This window comes from Ochotona curzoniae, unplaced genomic scaffold, assembly GCF_017591425.1.
Source record: "Ochotona curzoniae isolate NIBS_2020 unplaced genomic scaffold, NIBS_Ocur_1.0 contig_3190, whole genome shotgun sequence".
Taxonomy (NCBI): Eukaryota; Metazoa; Chordata; class Mammalia; order Lagomorpha; family Ochotonidae; genus Ochotona; species Ochotona curzoniae.
In genome coordinates, this window is record NW_024465751.1 from 14,045,989 (window position 1) to 14,053,124 (window position 7,136).

General features: G+C 41.9%; 1 pseudogene; it reads right to left on the minus strand.

Moving 5' to 3' along the window:
• Window positions 1-5,164: 5,164 nt before the first annotated feature.
• LOC121155967 lies at window positions 5,165-6,112 on the minus strand (annotated as a pseudogene).
• Between the last annotated feature and the right edge of the window lie 1,024 nt (window positions 6,113-7,136).

Sequence of the window (7,136 nt, forward strand, 5' to 3'; positions counted from 1 at the left end):
AAACATAACAATTCCTGTGAAAATGTTACAACTCCCCTTCTGGTGCCTGTGTGCCAACCACTTTCATCTGTGGAGGCAGCTGGGTAGCCACAGCTGCTCTGGAGGAGGGCAGAGAGTCAGTGCTGATGCACCGCCTCACCTCCCCTCCACCCTCCAATAAGCACCTCATCTCTTCCTGGGCATGGTTATTTGGAAAGGACACGCTTTCCACACAATTTTCCCGACACACATGCCTATTTTTCACTCAAATGGACCCTTACGTTAATTTTCCATGAAACAGATATCACTTCAGCTCAATTATCAAAAACACGGGGGGCCCGGCGCCGTGGCGCAAGTGGTTGGGGTCCTCACCTTGCACGCCCGGGATCCCATATGGGCACCGGTTCTATCCCTGCAGCCCCGCTTCCCTTCCAACTCCCTGCCTGTGGCCCGGGAAAGCAGTCGAGGACGGCCCAAAGCTTTGGGACCCTGCACCCGCGTGGGAGACCCAGAAGAGGCTCCTGGCTTCGGATTGGCATAGCATCGGCCGTTGCGCTCACTTGGGGAGTGAATCATCGGACGGAAGATCTTCCTCTCTGTCTCTCCTCTCTGTATATCCGTCTTTCCAATGAAAAAATAATAAAAATAAATTTAAAAAAAAAAACACGGTACACTGTCAAACTAGACTGCTTTGATTTGAAGGTTGAGTCCATTAATTGAGAGCTCTGTAAAATTGACAAAACTGGATTCTCTCTCCTCAGATTAATCATAAAAAATGGGACAAGTATCTGTCATAGTATATTATGTAGATTACTAAACAGTCTATGCCAAGAATTGGCTTGCCCTACCTTCATGGTTAAGTACTTAGTAAACACTGATGAGAATTTTACCTATTTTGTAAGTACATACAAAGCTCATTTTAATAGGCCTTTTCCTAAATTTATTTCACTAGTGGTATTTTACATGTTTAGTGGTCTGTAAGCACTTCATCCTGTGTGATAAAAAGAAACACTATGTTAGAAGGAGCTAGGAAACTTGTTGTATGAGATAGTAGGTAATAATGATACCTCCTCCACTTTTATATTTATGAGCAGGTCTTACCCATCTAGCAAAATGTCAGCACTGAGCTGGAGTCATTTAACTGAGCATGTTTATCTTTGGGGTGTTTTCAGCTGCATGTCATGGAAAACTGACAGAAAATGGCTTAAATGACAACAAAATGACTCTCTCCATGCTGGAAGTCTAGAGGTAGAATGGTTCAGTCATATTCTAAAGCAACTTTGGGTTACACAGCTATTGCATGCCATCTGCAGGGGCTTGTCCTTGTCTCCAGCCCATCTCTCTCTGGTCACCCAAGGTCTAGTAGAGTTCCAGACATCTGCTCCAGATGTCATCACATGTAAAGGAAGAAAAATATTTTCCTGATGTTTCATAGAAGACAATAAGGAAACCAAGCATTTGCCAACATTCTCTGAGCAATTCCTCAAGTTCTCATTCCTACAACTTGGTCCTTAAGCAGTAAATAGTTTCAAGGGTTCATTACGCAATAATTCACAGCATGGCGTCAGCCTGACAAAGTCCTTTCTCCCTTCTGCTCCTGTCTTCCTATGTAGGTTATTATTAATTACAAGTGTTGATACTTTCAGAATCTTGTTTTTTTTCCCCCGTGGCTTTGTTTTGTTCTTACTCAATTTGAGCTAACATAAGCAACAGAAAATTAATGATTCAGGCAAATTAATAAAAATGGACTAAATAGTTCCAGAATGAGGTTGAGTTTTCTTTTGCTTTAAAGGCTCTCATTCAGACAACTGACAAATTTTGAATAAGGTCATGTAATAGTATTGTTTACATATTAGTTTCATAATTTTGAACATTTTGATTCTAAAATAATTTTTAAAGAAATGTGCAATGATATTTTGGGAAGAGGAATCATGTTTTCAGCTTACTGTTAATCTAAAAAGCTTGTTAGAAAGAAGTAAAAAGATAAATATTAGGTTTTCTACATTTGCCATACTTACCATATCATGATACATTTAAATGTCAGCAAGTTCAACTTCTAACTAGTATTAAAGAACAATATTAATGTGACAATATAGGAGGGAAATGGTGGGATGGGAAATGGGGAATGAGGAAGGATAGAGGGAAGAATGATTCCATATATTTACAAAATGTGCAAAAAATCAATCAAAAAATCATTAATAAAAAGATGGGAAGAGAGTGGAAGAGAATGCACACTGTAAAATTATAATAGCGATAGGAATCTGGCTTAAGGCACATCCTGGAATTCTCTACTTTTGTAACTTCATGCAAGTTAAATCATGCTTAATTTAAACAATAAAATTAAAAATGTTCCACGACCCCAAAATGATGGAAGATAGAATTGTAGTGTTAGAATATGCTCAACAGCTTACTTCCATGAACACTGAAGACAGTTATGATACTTACCGAATACTTCATGGGTATATATGCTTGAAAGAGATCTTGTCTGAAAGATGTCAGAAGGTGGAACAGTACTCCAAGTCAGAAGGAGCTGGGCCCTCTCGACAGGGCTGCCACCATCATGTTGCGTGGCACATCATGCTGTGCCTACTGCTTTCCCTGGCATGCCGCACTGTAACTGCAAAGGTGCAGGCACTGGGGCTGCTCTGGATGCAGTCTTTTTGTGCCTGTCAAAATGGCTGCCAGGCCCTCATCTTTTAAGCCTCATCTTGTAAAACTCAAAGTCTTAGGTGCAAGAAAGCAATTTGATGGAGTCTATGTTGGGATTCTGGACATAACGCAAGAAAAGTTTGTAAAATCAGACTCTAGCACAGCATCCAAGTTCTGCAGTTCCGTTCTCAGGGGTGGAAAGGGCTTGAGAATGGTCAAAAGCCATGAGAATGCGAGAGTCCATTCCACACCCATGCTTGCAGTTCCTCCTTTAGGATATCAAAATGCACTCTAAGCATTGCACCATTGAAGGTGGGGGAGAAGGAAAATGGGTTTATGTCTGCTTGAGAGGAGTAAAGTGATTACAAATGTTGGTTCCTAAGCCTCAACTATACTGAGACTAGGGTTAATGTGGAAGAAATTATATTCGATGATGTGTCACCACCTTCTGATGCTACATGGAGAATCCTTTTTCTTATTTTGGTCTGATTCAATCCTGCATATTCCCTATTCTGGGCATTTGTGTCATTTTTTAAAAAGATTTATTTGATTTTTACTGGAAAGTTAGATATACAGAGAGGAGGAGAAACAGAGAGGAAGATCTTCTGTCTGCTGATTTACTCTCCAAGTGGCCGCAACGGCCAGAGCTGAGCTCATTCAAAGCCAAGAGCCATTTCTAGGTCTCCCACACAGGTGCAGGGATTTAGGGTTTTAGGCCGTCCTGGACTGCTTTCCCAGGTCACAAGCAGGGAGCTGGATGGGAAGCAGGGCTGCCGGGATCAGAACTGCTGCCCATGTGGGATCCTGGCTCATGCAAGGTGAGAACTTTAGCCACTAGGCTACTGCACTGGGCCCATTTGTATCATTTTTAATTCTTCTCGCACACACTTCTGAAAGCTTCTCTTTTTCTTGAGGTTGACATTTATGTTTCAGAAGATACTTGGCTCTTGTCTCTTAAGAAGGCAGTCCTCAGTTCTGGGAAAGTGTTTAGCGCACAATAGGACTTGTCACAGTTTTATTTTGTTACTCAAATCTTGCAGAGTATGAGAATAACCAAGAGAATGAAGCATCTTCAAAAATGCATGGAAGGGGTATATGATGAAAGCACTATGCCATTTTATCACCAAGTTACAAAAATTTTTATTCTATTTTTCCACAAACGTTTGTTTGAAGAATCTTCCTGTAATATTAAGATGGTACTCTGGTCTAGCAGTGATGTCTGTGCTTTAACATGAAGAATATTTTTTAGGCTCTTTATATCTTCTTGGGCAAAGGAAGACACAAGTTTTAATTAAGGAAAAAGCAGGAGTGACATAATTTTTAATGGCATATTTCATTTTTTATAAATGTTCCCTATAAAAATGTTAAAGGCAAGAAGCAAGATATAGAGAAGAATAATCTGAAAGTATCTGACATCTGGTTGAATCGTTATTTATTTGTGGAAGGTCTCTTAGGAATTTAAGGAGTTATGATTTTTGCTATTACTAGTCTTATAAAATTGAGTTATGAAACAGACAAGAAGACAAACATATAGAGAGCTCTCATTCATTGTTTTACTCACCAAATCCTGATACATCTGGGCCTAAGTCAGGGCCCAAACTGGGAGCCCACAGCTCAATACAGATATTAGCAATGGGTGCCAGGAACCTAGTTACTGGAGCCATCAGTTCTGCCTTCACAGGTCTATGCTAGCAGGCGACTGGAGTCAGGAGCTGAGGCTGGGAACTAAACTCATTTATGTAGATGTTTGTTGTCATCTTAACTGGCTTCCCAACTACCAGGCCAGACACAAACATTCATTGCAAAAGTGTGAATGCTTCACATGGCGGCTAGGTCAAAGGTGAGTCTAACAGGTCCTTGAAAGCATTGGCTTGTCCTGGAAGGTCTGATGGAGTGAGACGTCAGGGAGAGCAGGAGCAGGCCTCACACACACACCCTGTTTGGATGATCCAGGTGGATAGCCGGCATGATGGCACTTGTTGTCACCAAGTAAGCACTGTCTGAATGGATTCCTACAAAATGCCCTATCTCGGGATAAGTTTGAAAACCAGTCATCAATTTTATATAGAACCTGGTATGGTAGCCCAACAGCCCTTGAGAACTTTTGAGTAGGAAATTTGAAGAAATCTGATTTCTTTGGCAACTTCTAGCTGCCTTTCCGCAGTGTACTTTATCAGGAAAATGAAAGCATTTCTGGAATAAGTTGATAAAACATAAATTCAACTCATTCCAACAGGACATTTCCCTTGAGTGAAATTAAAATACGAAAATGTTTTGATGTATATTTTGATGACTTCTGTAAGGCAATCTTACGTATTTTGGAGGGTGGTGGGGGCTCAGTGGACTTTATTTGATGGTGTCGGGATAAGGTAGGGCTCCTGGAGCTCCTCCCCTGCTGCAGGAGGCCTGGGATGGAGACTGTGAAGAGGGCAGATTCTCAGTGCGGTGGGGACTGAGTGGGTGCAGGGACTCTCTAGCAGCTGAGTGCCTTTCTCTTCTTCTGGTGCTCTTGCTGGGGTCAGTGATCTCAGCGGCTCTACTCCTTGGAGGCCATATGGAGCATGAGGCTCGCCATCCTGTTACTAGAGCCAAATTTATTGTTACACCAGGAGAAGAGCTTGACAAAGTGGTCTTTGAAAGTGATGCCAGAACCAGCATCAGAGGTAGAGAAGTAAGTGTCAGTGTTAAAATTTCATAGAAGACAACCTGGTCCTTACTTTAGGGATGCCCTTCAAGGGGCCCTCCATTACCTGCGTCACCACTTTCTTGATATCATCATAATTAACGTTTTTCTCCAGGAGACAGGTCAGGTCCATTACTGACACACTGGGGCTGGGTAGACAGAAGGCTGTGTTGGTGTTTCCTGTTCAGCTCAGGAATAACGTTTCCCAAGGCATTGATGGCACCAGTCAAGTCCAGGATGATGTTCTGGCTAGCCCCACAGTATCACCCTCAGCTTCCCAGAGGGGGCATCCATGGTCTTCTGGGTGGCAGTGATGGCATGCACTGTGGTCATGAGTCCCTTCACAATGTTGAAGTTGTTATGAATGAGCTTCTGGTGCAGGAGGCAATGATGAGAGAGTCGTCATATTTGTTATGGTTCATACCCATCACAAACACAGAAGCATCAGCAGACTCACTGAGGTGATAATCCTCTTGGCTTCCCCCTTAAAATGAGCTCCAGTATTCTCCAAAGCGGTAAAAACAACAGTGGATTCCACCACATACTGGGCGCCAGCATCACGCCATTTGATGTTGGCAGGGTCTAGATCTTGAAAATGGCTTTCCCATTGATGACAAGCTTGCTGTTCTCAGCTTTAAGTGTGCCTTGAAACTTGCTGTGGGTAGAACCATACTGAAACATTAAGACTGTGTAGTTCAGGTGAATGATTGGATCATCGATGGCCACGATGTCTATTTTACCGAAGTTGAAAGTAGTCAGGCACCCAATGGGGCCAAATCTGTTTACTCTAACCTTCATCATTGTGACTTAGGGACAACTGGCTGGCACTGTATACAGCGACAGCTATTTGCTGAATGGGGAGGAGCAGGGAACAGACAACATGTTGTAATTAAGTGGTAGTGCAGACCTGATTGGCTCCATTGTTTTAAGGAGTTGTAGCTAAAGAACTGCCATTGATTAACTACAAATACTTTTTTTTTACTTTTTGTTACTTTTTATATTTTAATTAGTTTTTAAAGTAAGTCCAATGTGATTTGTAGATAAGTTTGTAGGAAAAATATTTTTAAATTTAGTAAAATTGTTCTTATTCATGTTACATGATAACAGAACAGCCATGATGTGTCTTCTTTCCCTTTGCCCCCATTCAGCACCCCAATCTTGTAGCTCTCTTGGAATATTGCATCAGGTAAAGCTGGAAGTTCTCTCTCCTAGTTCAGGTAGCATGACTATCTCTCTCTGGCCTCCTTCCCACAATCTTGCTCTTCATGCTATGATTACCAACTGAGTTGTTTGGCCTAGTTCTTCATTATTTCTTCCTCCAAACCATTTTCTAAGACTTTGCATCTAAGCATCTCATGACAGGCCTGTAAAAGACTCCCCGGAAGGAGCAGGAGAGGCGAGCAATGGAGGCCAACGGGAGCACGTACTCTCAAATTGTGTTCTACTTGCACATGGCATAGTGCTCATTATAAAATGATTTAATATATTAATTTTTAAACCACTATATACCTCCCAGGTAGATTGTTAATTTGGAAAACAACAAAAGTAGGTTGAAATGCTTTAATGCTTTCCAGATTTCTTCTCTTCCTCAACGCTGCTTCAAATAGTGGTGATAAATTTGTAAGTGAATCTGATTCTGGAAGTAATTTTGATTGATAAGAAATCATTTTTCAGGCCTGGCATGATAGTGTAGTGGCTAAAGTCCTTGCTGCCTTGAACACCTGGGATCCCATGTGGGTGCCGGTTCTAATCCCGGCAGCTCCACTTCCCATCCAGCTCCCTGCTTGTGGCCCGGGAAGGCAGTCGAGGATGGACCAAAGCTTTG